We start from the raw sequence: 13,988 nt of genomic DNA on the forward strand, positions 1-13,988 counted from the left end.
TCAATGGCAAATTAAAAAAACGGGGACCTTATTTCTATAGATAAGAATTTAAGTAAGTCTTTTTCTTGGTAACCGTCGGCGGGGGTCTAAGCTCCGGTCTTTGGTTCTAGGAAATGTAGAATAGGGGTTTAAGGGGGTAAACGCAAGATGGACGCGCAGCAAAATCCGCCAAAAAGGAGTGGCAAAAAGCGAAAACACCTGCACCTGCCATTGAGAGGGGTTAAATTCTCAGAACTGGACAAGCGTTGGGCATATATCTAAAATTTTCATGGACTTCTAACCATTCTGAGCTGGCCTTTTTGAGTATATTGGACGATTATTAATCGCGCTTGAAATTATTATGTATCGAGCTGGAAGGAAATTAGACCCTATATGGGTTGATTTTGATAGAGTTACCTTAAATGGAAAGATTTGTGCCCAATGTAAAAAGTGCGGTAAAAGAAATAAACGAAGAGTTTCTGCAGTATGTGATCGCTTATGAAGCGCAAAGCGAACCTTATCCGGCCGCCTATTTCAATTCAGCAACAATCCAAAATATGAAACCAACTGTGTGGTGGAACGCAATATCCAAAATTGGAGCCATTCCTACCGAATTTGCAAACGTAGTTTGTCATTTAATTTCATGTCCAGCAAGTTGTGCTTCTATAGAAAGAATGTTTTCTAGTTTATCATTTATTTATGGGAAACTTAGAAATAGATTGAAATTAGAAACGTCTTCCAAATTACTATTTTGCTACCAAATGTTGAATTGCAAACATCCTGGATTATTTGAATTTTAATTGTACTATATTCATTTTATTTGAATAAAACTAATTAATTTTGATTGGAAATTTGGAATATAATCGTTGCTTAAAACTTTAAATAGATACCTAAGCCTATATTTAAACGTAAATACTTCAGTAACAATTTAGTAATTTTAAGTCATATATCAATTATTAATTTCCCTTTAAAATATTTTTTACATTTTTGCCGTTTTTTTTTCATTTTTTGCTACGTGTCCCGGAAAAAATTCAATTTTGCCGGGTTTTTTCCAACCCTGCAACTTTCCAAAACTTTAAACGAACTTTTATCAAATTTCGTCTCTCCGTGCGCTCGAATAAATCGAAACCGTGTATGGTCAGAAGTAATTAATAAGTGTGGCACTTTCTTTACGAAACCGTGTATGGTCAGAAGTAATAAGTAAGTGTGGCACTTTCTTATCGAAACCGTGTATGGTCACAACTAATAAATAAGCGTGGCACTTTCGTATCGAAACCGTGTACGATCACAACTAATAAATAAGTGTGTCACATTCTTATCGAAACCGTGTATGGTCAGAAGTAATAAATAAGTTTGTCACATTCTTATCGAAACCGTGTATGGTCAGAAGTAATAAATAAGTTTGTCACATTCTTATCGAAACCGTTAATGGTCAGAAGTAATAAGTAAGTGTGGCACTTTCTTATCGAAACCGTGTATGGTCAGAACTAATAAATAAGCGTGGCACTTTCTTATCGAAACCGTGTATGGTCAGAAGTAATTAATAAGTGTGGCACTTTCTTTACGAAACCGTGTATGGTCAGAAGTAATTAATAAGTGTGGCACTTTTTTTACGAAACCGTGTATGGTCAAAAGTAATAAGTAAGTGTGGCACTTTCTTATCGAAACCGTGTATAATCAGAACTAATAAATAAGCGTGGCACTTTCTTATTAATTACTTCTGACCATACACGGTTTCGATAAGTGTGGCACTTTCGTATCGAAACCGTGTATGATCACAACTAATAAATAAGTGTGTCACATTCTTATCGAAACCGTGTATGGTCAGAACTAATAAATAAGCGTGGCACTTTTGTATCGAAACCGTGTATGATCACAACTAATAAATAAGCGTGGCACATTCTTATCGAAACCGTGTATGGTCAGAAGTATTAAATAAGTGTGTCACATTCTTATCGAAACCGTGTATGGTCAGAACTAATAAATAAGCGTGGCACTTTCTTATCGAAACCGTGTATGGTCAGAACTAATAAATAAGCGTGGCACTTTTTATCGAAACCGTGTATGGTCAGAACTAATAAATAAGCGTGGCACTTTCGTATCGAAACCGTGTATGGTCAGAAGTAATAAGTAAGTGTGGCACTTTCTTATCGAAACCGTGTATGGTCAGAACTTATAAATAAGCGTGGCATTTTCTTATCGAAACCGTGTATGGTCAGAACTAATAAATAAGCGTGGCACTTTCTTATCGAAACCGCGTATGGTCAGAACTAATAAATAAGCGTGATACTTTCTTATCGAAACCGTGTATGGTCAGAACTAATAAATAAGCGTGGCACTTTTGTATCGAAACCGTGTATGATCACAACTAATAAATAAGCGTGGCACGGTTTCGTATCGAAACCGTGTATGATCACAACTAATAAATAAGTGTGTCACATTCTTATCGAAACCGTGTATGGTCAGAAGTATTAAATAAGTGTGTCACATTCTTATCGAAACCGTGTATGGTCAGAACTAATAAATAAGTGTGTCACATTCTTATCGAAACCGTGTATGGTCAGAACTAATAAATAAGTGTGTCACATTCTTATCGAAACCGTGTATGGTCAGAAGTAATAAGTAAGTGTGGCACTTTCTTATCGAAACCGTGTATGGTCAGAACTAATAAATAAGCGTGGCACTTTTTATCGAAACCGTGTATGGTCAGAACTAATAAATAAGCGTGGCACTTTCGTATCGAAACCGTGTATGGTCAGAAGTAATAAGTAAGTGTGGCACTTTCTTATCGAAACCGTGTATGGTCAGAACTTATAAATAAGCGTGGCACTTTCTTATCGAAACCGTGTATGGTCAGAACTAATAAATAAGCGTGGCACTTTCTTATCGAAACCGCGTATGGTCAGAACTAATAAATAAGCGTGATACTTTCTTATCGAAACCGTGTATGGTCAGAACTAATAAATAAGTGTCGCACATTCTTATCGAAATGGTAAATGAAATCAACTTCAATTATGCAAAATAGTAACTCTTTTATTTGTACTTGGTTTCACGGTTATTATTCTTATATATATATAAATCTTAACTAATTTATCTTACCTAATTCAAAGGAATTATCACCTCACGGCTATGGTGGGCCTGGGGATTACGATAAATATATATATAAAAGAGAGTACTGTGGTTGGTAATATTAACTAAATAAATATAAATAAACTGGCTTTGATTAGCCTGACATAAATTACAATAGTTTAACAATACCTATTTAAATATTAAATACGGATGTAGAAGATTTTGATAGATTAGACAGTCAAGGAGTGTGGCTGCGCTGACAGTTGAACAAAAGAATTAATCTACGGAGTTTCTGGTTTAACAAAAGGGGTGGCTTATAATCGTCTGCTAAACTCGCAGGAAAGTAGGTCGGGACATAAGAGTTTCATTTTATACAATACATTTAAACGAAATAAAGAAAAATGATAAAGGAAATGTTCAAAGTACTTATCGCTCTTCAAGTAACCTCCCAGGAAGGAGCCGCACATAACTTTTACACCAAAGTCATCGCGCACAACCACGAATTCGACCGAAATACCCGCACAAGTACCGTGCACTTTTAACCTTCATGTCGAACCGCGTCACCGAATGCCGTACACCACATTCTGATCACACTTGAAGAAACGATTAAAACAAAAGCTGGAGAAAAACTGAGTATTGATTAAAGCTGGCTTGGCTTTTTATACTAGATGATTAGATGACCCCTTATCTTATCGGGGGGGGGGTGTAAATAACTAAAAAGCTACGGGGCTGCCAGAATAGGCCAGAGAAATGATATGAAACAAAACACAATATGAGTGGTCCCTAGATGGCTATACTGAAGGAAAAACAATAAAAAGTAGAAAAAGAACAAGATTATCACTCCCGAAAGTTAAAGGGTCGTGACATGGACTAATCAATACACAGGGACGGAAGGCAGATAAGTTTTAGCGGACAGCGATTGTTGAATGTGCGCTCTGGCGGCGTTTTCTGGAACTAACGACAAAATGAGTCAAGGGGGATGAAACTAAAGGGGGTAGGGAAGGAATTCTAGTCAAGTTGAAAAGCAAGCATGGCGCGATGTGTAAGGTTAATTTATTTTAATTAAATTTATATTAAGTCGTATATTTAGAAATATGGATTTTTCTTCGTATACATACGAAACTTTGATCTCTATTTCACCCGAAAAAAAGAGAAATAAAACAGATTTGGGCGTTTCTAATATTAGTAAGATAATGTTTTCCAAGGCTTAGAAGATAAATTATATATAAATTATAAAATCATTGAATTCCTTTGGAAGGTGATGAATTTAAAAACTTGAGTTGGAGTAATCTACTAGCAAATGTTTCTGATACTGAATGTGAAAATGTACCTGACACAGACAAACATGTTGAGAATATGAAGAAATCCTCTGTAAACATATTTGACGATATATCTAATGGTAATAATGTTTATTATGTTATAACTGTTTATGCTGCTTGTAATATAATTCAATCATCACTACATAGATTCAACTTTTCATTCCAAAGTACCTGAAGAACAAAGTTTATTAAAAACTGATTTAATAAATGTACTGAACGAAGAGACAGCTAAGAAAAAAGTGACACGAAAGAAAAAGGAACCTTTAAAGAATCAAATAGTGTCTGGTGAGTTTCATAACAAATATAACAGTCCTGCTCAGTGGTGTAAATAGCACTGCCGCTAACCCTGCAGCACAGAGGGGCCCCCAAAAGTTTATGATTAAGGAAAAAGCCCCCCCCCAAGTCATTTTTGTGAGGGACCTCGGAGTTCCTAGTTACGCCACTGGCCCTGCGTTTGCCATAGTATATGACTGATTGTATTTTTATTCTTACAGTGATATCTTATGACAGAATTTTTGATCCAGCTTGGGATCAAGCCATTGTTTCTTTAAATATTTTAAAGAAATTATGTGACGATGATAAAAAGAGGGACATTTTTTCATGGGTGAATTCAATACAAAAGGAATCTCAAATATATGTTGGGTTGAAACAATTGCACAAAGGTGTTTTCACTAGTACGAGGGAAGACAATGTATATGATAAACACAAATCTATATTCTTGTCTAGTTTAATTGACATCGTTCAAAAAGATAGTGATAATTTTGTTGAATTAACTGATGTTGAAAAAGGAACTGGTGTTAAAAATTTTATTTTTCCCCTGTACAACAGTTTAATGTTGAATGCTAGAAGCGTAACGAGGGAAGATGTTGAAGAGAAAAATGCCGGGATAGAAAATAGTAATATTTTATATTATGTCAGTGGTACGGTGATTAATAAACTGTTGAAACCTTCTAAATCCAATGAGAGTCAAAAAATAGGAGCAGCGCTGAGAGAAATGGAAACTGAAAATATTGATAACAAACTGAGAGACTGGATTGACCAACAAAATAGAAATGGACTGAAATATCCAAACCAAGAAGGATTTCAGTTGTTCCAGAAGATTTACAGTCATATATCAAAGTATTACAATGACCAGTACGTGTCTAAGAAAAAGGTGAAAACGATTAATTCCATAAAAGCGGACAAGTATTTGGAAAATTTGTGGAAAAACATTTGCAAACAAGCAGAAGTTACTCCAGAACAAGGGGAACCCATTTTCAAGTCATCATAGCTACTTCATTAAATACTGCCGGCAATGGCCACACGAAGAAATTGAGAAATAATTTGAAATGCCAAGCAAGAACGAAGCGCTTGCAAACTAAATTCAACTCAAAAGAAAACACACGTGCAAAAGTAGAAGTCGCTGTCAAAAATGAAATAAGTACAAAACTAAAATTAAAAAAGTGATTTTAAATTGTGATAAGGGTTCACTATTTTGGAATAAAATTTTTAATTGTGATAAGGTTAAAGGGTTCACTATTTTGGAATAAAATTTTTAATTGTGATAAGGTTTACTGTTTTGAAATAAAAATTTTAATTAACGTGTTTCTGTATTTCCTCCAACAGATTTTACAAGAATATTTCCATCGTGTAGCGTTTGTAATCTAAGGCTATTACGTGAATACTGATACACCGTTGGCTTCGAACCAGCCTTGCACGCCTGCCGGTGTTTGCTAAAAAGCTGCTCCAAAGGGTCTTGGTTAAACCTTGCTGTTAGAACAAACTTTGCTCCCCGCTCAAGTAAAAATGGTATAATTTCCAGCATGGCATACGCTTTAGGTAAATACAAATTAACGTTAGATAATAATGCATTTTAGCGCATTCGACCAAAATTAAATTACTAGTTTGTCGTAGCCCAGATAACGTTTCTCTACTAAGCAGCATTTTTTTCTTTTGGTCAGGTTTAGCTTCGGAGTTGTTCACGTATGTTTCCCATTCATTAAGATATCCAAGGAATGTTTCCTTTAGCCACTGTCAAAAGTAATAGCCATTTTAAAAATAAATGCTATAAATTCCAAAGGATTGTATTTGTGAGTTACCTGAAGTCTTTCATCATCTTCGCTATTATACGGCTTGAGGTTTGCATTTCTCAAATGATGACCAGCGTACAAATGTCCAACGTTCATCAAGTCGAACCATTTATTGAAAATACCAATAAAACGGGCCAATTCTTTATGTTCATCTCCGTATTCTGCCTTTAATGCATTTTCAACTGATTTACTGAGTATCTGTGTCGCTAGTTTGACTTTCATGCGATTTTCTAAATATAAATGATCGGTAGTAAGTTTGTGAAGTTTCCTTAGGTTCCCGGGTTGGTTCATATCCTTCTTAAACAAATCTTGCAATATGTCCCATGTTAATAACTCTTCATTTATTTGCATGATCCTTGAGCCACCACGTAGTCTGCTCCTTTCAAGACAGTTCCTGACAGTTTTAATCAAGTGTGGCACATCACAAAGGAAGTATATATTTCTAGTTGGATCAAATGGGTTTTTGCACTTAAAAGAATCTTCCTTACAATTCATCGTAAAACATTTCCTATTAGTGGCTGCGCCATCACCAACCACTCCTAATATTTTGAAGCCAGAAAGCTCGAGCTTCTGAATAGCTTCCCATAAAAGAGATTCTAAAGTTTCTGCAACTAAGGAATGCGTTGCAAAGTGGGCAAATGGGCGTTCGAATCCATTTGTCACACCCCTAAGCATGAACTGCAGAACGTGTGAAGCTAATGGTTTCTCTCGATTCAGTTCTGTTTTCAATTCCATTAATTTTTGGTCTGTTTGGCTCAAATGAGTGTAGCCTATTACGTCACCACTTTCAACCCGATAAACCAAATCCTCTTCCACTTTGATTTCATCTGCGACAATCATGAAATATTCTTCATGGTCGAATTTTTTAACCGCCTGGAAATCGGTCTTCATTTTCTCAAAAACATCATCGTGAAAACCTGGTACTGAACCAGTGGTATCTGAATTCTTAAGTAAAGTGGTTTTAGATGGTAAAATCAGAACACCAGATTCGTTTAGGGATTTGTAAAGGCCAGGACTCTTTGCATACATAAAAAGACACCATTGAATTATAATAGGATGCCATCTCCGTCTGTTTTTATGTTTTTCTCTTAGCATCTTCAGCTGTGTTCTTAGGAAAAGCCGTGGGAAATCAGCGCAGTGTTTGTCATGCTCCGATGAAACTCCCTCTTCCAATATATTCAGAAGGCATTCATGGTCTTGGTCAGACACGTCTATGGCTTTCCCTCGTTTAGATATAATTTTGACAATTTTATCCTGTAACCTCTTAAGTTTCTTCTTTGCCAAAATTACCGCCTGCTTACTCTTTCGTAGTTGTAGCGCTAATTCTCCTTTATTTAAATTCGAAAATCTAGTTATACTGGTTTCATTCTTCTTTTTATTTCTAGTTATCGTTACTTGATAGCTTAAACGTTGTTTTCCACAGAAAAAACATCTTTTACGTAGACTGTCTGTCATTAACAATTCACATTTTAGGCTTTGAATTCCACCAGTAACTAAATTTTTATATTCATTTTCTTGATGTCTTTTTTCAAAAATGTCAATCATAACTTTTTCTGTGTTCCCAGCGCAAGGTTTATAGCCGTCAAACAGAAGCAGGGTACTTTCCAACGTGTCTTTACAAGCTATTTGTCGAGGAAGTTTGTAAGTGTCATTATTGTTTATGACTTTTCCAAAGACCTCGTAAGTTGCTGAAAAATTGGCATCCAATTTGATGCTATATATAACAACATCCGAGCCTTTTTTAAACTTATAGAATTTGATACCATCTACGACTTGACAAATTGCCCATCCAACGGGGAAAGAGACACTTTGAACTAAATCTTTTAAATTTGTGGCACAAACATTATCGTTTTGCAATTCACTAAAATTGGTATCATTTAAACGGTCACTGTTATCTTCAGTAGTGCCAAATGATCTTGGAGTCATGGATGTAGAAATATAGTCGGCTGTCGCTTTATTTATTTGTTCCACTTGCGGAGCTTGCATGTTACCATTTACAGTGGGTGTTAGTGGCGCTGTAGCTTCGGTGTTTTGCATCATAATTGATACATACTCCTAAACAATGAAAAACCAATTATGTTTAATTATTTAGAAAAGACAGTTTAAAATAATAAACGTTATGCTTACCGAATGATCATGAATGGGGTCGGGAAATTGTTTAGAAGGCCCATTTTTTCCGACAAAATGCATTGAACACAAGTAGGTATTGTTATTAATTCTGCTTAAAGGATAGTCGCTTCTATTTAACCAATTTATCCATTTTTGGCACTTTTCAAAATTTCTCTTAGGCTTGGGGAAAGGCACAAAGGAAATATTTTCCATGTACTCTTTATAATAATATATTGAATCACTTTTGTAAGTGGGGTAAACACATAATTTGTTCCTCATATTTTAAACTAGAACTTTTCGTACTAATGTTCAATCAAACTATTAAAATATAATATTTCAGCCGTATTTCTGTAATTAAAGACAACTTGAAACCGTTTATCCGTTAGAGCAGAGTTTGGGCCTTTCGACAGCCAGGGAATATAGCAGACGACCAACGGCAATCTGTTTCCTTTTTGACTCAGCAAAAACTACAGTGAAGGGGGTAAAAATGAGGCAAAACATTTAACAAGTGTTGGCCGCGGCTTTCTATGGGAACTCTTACTCTGCCTTCTGTCCCTGTATTGATTAGTCCATGGTCGTGATAACTAACTCAAGTCAGCTGTAAGATAAAATTAATTGTTATTATTTTTTGTATTGGAATAACCTAATTATACCCTAGAAATTATGAACTTAACCTGTGAGGCTTATTAAGTAGATTGGAAGTAATTAGTAGCGAACAGCTCTCAGCTGTTAATTAAGGCAGAGTTTATGGTTAGTAATTTTAACTAAATTCAAAGTACCTCAGTATAATTTATGATATTTACTTAAGTGTGTGTTTTGGTTTATTTTTCAATCACGATGAACTAAGACCAATCTAGTCTTAGACACTTGAGTACCAGTTCTGTACAATTACGTAGGAGGGATATATATTGTTGGGTTATTGATGAAAGTTAAATCTAGAACGTTCCATAGACTGTTCTGAATAAAAATAAACATTTATAATTTTGCATAATTCTGGTTGCCATTTTATTTTCTAATCACTCGCCTACAACATTCAAGTTCTGGCAATCCCGAATCAAATAAATTTTCAATTTAACGGCGACGAGAAATTATTCTCGTAAATTTATCGCGCGGCCTTAGGGAATATTATTTTAACAAAATTTAGATAAACTATCGTTTAATTAAAATCGACCCGATTCCGTTAAAATTATAAACTAAAAAGCGAACGGTCGTTATAATACCCTCTGTAGATATTTTTTCATTAAAATTTGCTTTGTATTATATTCAACTGATAAACTTGTACTGTAAAAAGGGTTTAATTCAATTGTGCATTGTTATAGTACGTATAACTCACTGCTGTAACTACTTAATTTATGATATTCTGAATAAATTAAAATTGGTCGTTTCGTCTCAATTATTATAATTAAAATTCTATACCGGGCGGGATAGAACTGGGATGACATTTTTAACAAATAATAATAATAATAAATAATAATAATAATCAGCTAGGCTAATACCCAAGGCTCACCTTAGGCCTAAGTCATCATGCGACTTTTGAATAACTCTAAATTGCTTAGATATATCTTTAAGGGTTATCTCGAGAAATTAATACCACTAGGGACAATTCTTCCGAGGACAGGTAAATTTTGGCTTGCCAACTTGTTAAACCTAGTAATTCTCTTACATTCATAAATGAAAATATTGCATTATTGTTAATTAAAAACACCCACAACTTTTTCATTTTAATTTTTTTTAACATTCCCGCCTAATACTAAATATTAAATATGGTCAATCAATTTTATGTCCAATTTTTATAAACTTTCGAATAAAACAATATTGAAAAAAAAATTTTTAATGAAACGAATTTTTCAATAAAAAAGCAATATGAACAAAAGTCAAAATTTTTAGGCGAGAGTTTCCAAAAGTAGACCGGTTCCGCCCTTTTGGGGCTCATCAGTGCTGTGTAGGAACTCTGGATAACCTTGGAAATCTGCGGATATCAGTATAACTAATAAAGAATCAGAATGCTCTATAAGTGAGCAGTCCATTGCAACTTATAGTGAAATTCTTCACCAATGATTGCATGATGGTCGCTGTTCAGCAGACATCTTTTACGCTCGGGCTTCCTTTGAATTCCAACGTTAAGATATTTATATCAAAGGTCAAACATTTTAGGCCAGAGATTCCAACAGTAGACAAGAACAAGACATACGACGGTCAGAATACACACAGTCCTTCTAATGTGTTAAATTTGTTTGAACTATTCACAGCAACCTGCAACGCCGGTATCACAAGCAAAATATATCCACGATCACACATATATACATATTTACACTTATTTGTTACTTCTAATCATACTTTGAAAGCATCGAAGATTCCTTCGATCAGTATCACTCTTATATTAGTAGTATATAAATGAGAGAACTGGATCACGGTAAACGGGTTTTTCCATAGGAAACAACGAGGATTTTCTGATTTCCCGTCGATCCTCTATGAGGAATCTAATCAACCTTGAACGCCCTTCAAAAGTGCCGGCTCGTGGGGACTTCATCGCCGGCAGTGAAAAATACGAGAGAGTCCGTCGAGTAGGCTCTGAAAGTTTCAGTCGGAGAACGAAGTCGACGGGAATCATAATCCAGGGAGGGAGTCGTTTAACACACCTGCGGTTTCAAATTTCGATTGTTGTTAAGAGCGACTCGTCGCTGCGCCGTACGGGTTGGGAAAACCTGGCGTCAAATTAACGGGGAGAGGTTAGTTTTAAATATCTTTATTGAAAATGTGTACGAGGAGCTTAGTTGCAATAGAAAAACCACCCGGAATCGAAACGTCCTTGAATGTTTATTCGGCGAGTTTCGTTACCGTTCTTTCGCGCCCGCGTGGGAGGAATTGCGGTCTGTCTTCGGGAGGACCCGGCGAATTGAAGCGGTTTCGAATTTCTTCGACAAGGTAATAATCCGAATAGGTCTATCTTCGATTAATTTAAAATAAAATTTGATAAAGAACCAATGTTTGAGAGGATGGTGGGAAATAATTAATTTAATAAAAGATGTAGCACAATAAAGGTACGGCCAATGAATTAATACGGGAGCAAAGTACATGTGGGAAAGTACTATATAAAGCAAAATTACTTCCCACAAACTGTAGTCCTTGTTGTCTCTCGCTACGTGAAACATGTATAAAAATAATGTAAGTATTGGGTTATGTTATAAATTGTGTTTGAATTTGTTTTAATTATTTAGCTTTTTTATTACTTATCGAAGGTCGCGAGAGAAGTCGTGTATTCTCGAAGTTAACTTTCTCAGAGCACGCGGCGAATACATCTTAAAAGAACTCGCTTACGTTATTGTGGAGACGGAAGAAAATGGCGTATACACTTTCAAGCCCCCGTTCCCACATCACTAGCTGGGGAGCCAAGACCATAAAACATGTTCCTGGATATCTCGCAGTATCTGCGGTTTATTGTGGAACGACGGCGACCACCACATGCAGGAATTAAAAGACATTACCTCTCTCATATCGGGGAAAGCCTCGAAGTTCTACACTAAAGGCGAGCAAAAGTCCTCAATTCTAGCGAAATATTTCAATAAAAAAATTTTTAATATTGAGAACTTGAGCTGCCCAAGGTTAGATCAATTGTTGGACTCATGCCCTCTGCTTTGTAAATATCATTTCAACAATTCAAATTGTGCATTTTTCAAAGCCTATAAATTATCTGTATGGAAAAAACATTATGTTTTCAGCGAATAAAATGTTTTTCTATGATCAGAAACTATTTCTTTTATTCCTAAATCACCAATACTTATATATGAAATTAGAATTAAAAAAACATTGGAGTATCTCACTTAGGGCTCGGGGTTTTCTAATCATTTCGATCGAAAAATTCAGTGAACTATAAATAATAATTTTCCGAATAAATCTCTCGCACGTTTCTCCGATGACATTTTAGTTCAAATAAATTTCATATTGTTTAGCTGATTAAGTTTTTATGTATATAAACATAACTGGTTTTTTAAACATAATAAGTTTATCATTGCCTGTTTTCGAAAATATATTTTACCCGAAAAACCACGAAGAGCTTTAGCTATTTAATTTTGAAACTGTTATTATTTTTTTAGAAATAGCCAAACAGATTATAGGTTCGTAATAGAAAGAAATTGAACATATTTCCGAGAAGATAGGCAGACCAGAAAATTAGAGACCCTATCATAGCCTCGGGTCTGGAGTCAAAGATAAATGTCTCGAGAGGGTGGGCATCCGTACTTGTACTGTTGAAGAAACCAGGTGGTACTTGTACTGTTGAAGAAACCAGGTGGTACTTGTACTGTTGAAGAAACCAGGTGGTACTTGTACTGTTGAAGAAACCAGGCGGTACTTGTACTGTTGAAGAAACCTGGTGGTACTTGTACTGTTGAAGAAACCTGGTGGTACTTGTACCGTTTGAAGAAACCTGGTGGTACTTGTACCGTTTGAAGAAACCTGGTGGTACTTGTACCGTTTGAAGAAACCTGGTGGTACTTGTACCGTTTGAAGAAACCTGGTGGTACTTGTACCGTTTGAAGAAACCTGGTGGTACTTGTACCGTTTGAAGAAACCTGGTGGTACTTGTACCGTTTGAAGAAACCTGGTGGTACTTGTACCGTTTGAAGAAATCTGGTGGTACTTGTACCGTTTGAAGAAACCTGGTGGTACTTGTACCGTTTGCAAAAACCAAGTTGCGGCCCATTTCCTCGGTAGCTTTATCTATAACTTGTACCGAAGCTTCCGCCATCGTAACCCGCAGTTAACTGCCGAAAACTAAATAATTCTAGCGTTTGACAAATGTAGTTAAATTGTTCGAATTTCGGATTTTCGAAAGGTTATAAGAAACAAAAGTTCAAAAGTACTTTTTTTCCGACAATAGCTAATTTATATAATTTATGTACGATTGCCGTTACCCTTTATCGAAAAATAGCTATATTATCTAAATAAGGAACTTGACCGAAAATCATAAAACAGTTAATTTAATTTACGAAATAAAATAAGCTTACACATAAGTTTTCATTTGGTTGAAAAATTAACTGTAAAAAAAGCTTACATAAATCACTTTTAATTACGAGTATAGAATTCCTTAGATAAACAAAAGTATTAAACGATAGATAAACGGTGATAAAATTAATCAAAATATGAAGTGGTTAATTTATTCGGGTAAAATTTATCGAATAATACGAAGAACAGCTTTATTCAAATAATAATTTATCGGATAAACTGGAAAATTTTATTTATGGATAAAAGTTTACCAATCCCCGAGCCCTAAATTCTCACTAGACATAGCATAATAAGCAAATTATAAATAGTATCAATAACTTTGATTCTTTCTAACGCTTCCACTTAAGCCTCGATCACACTTACACCTCCGTAACCACCTCGAAACTCCACGGAGCGATTTTTAGCGAGTGTTGAAAACCAGTAACGTAGCGCTTCAAAG

This window comes from Leiobunum rupestre, chromosome 6, assembly GCF_980474605.1.
Source record: "Leiobunum rupestre chromosome 6, qqLeiRupe1.1.hap1, whole genome shotgun sequence".
Taxonomy (NCBI): Eukaryota; Metazoa; Arthropoda; class Arachnida; order Opiliones; family Sclerosomatidae; genus Leiobunum; species Leiobunum rupestre.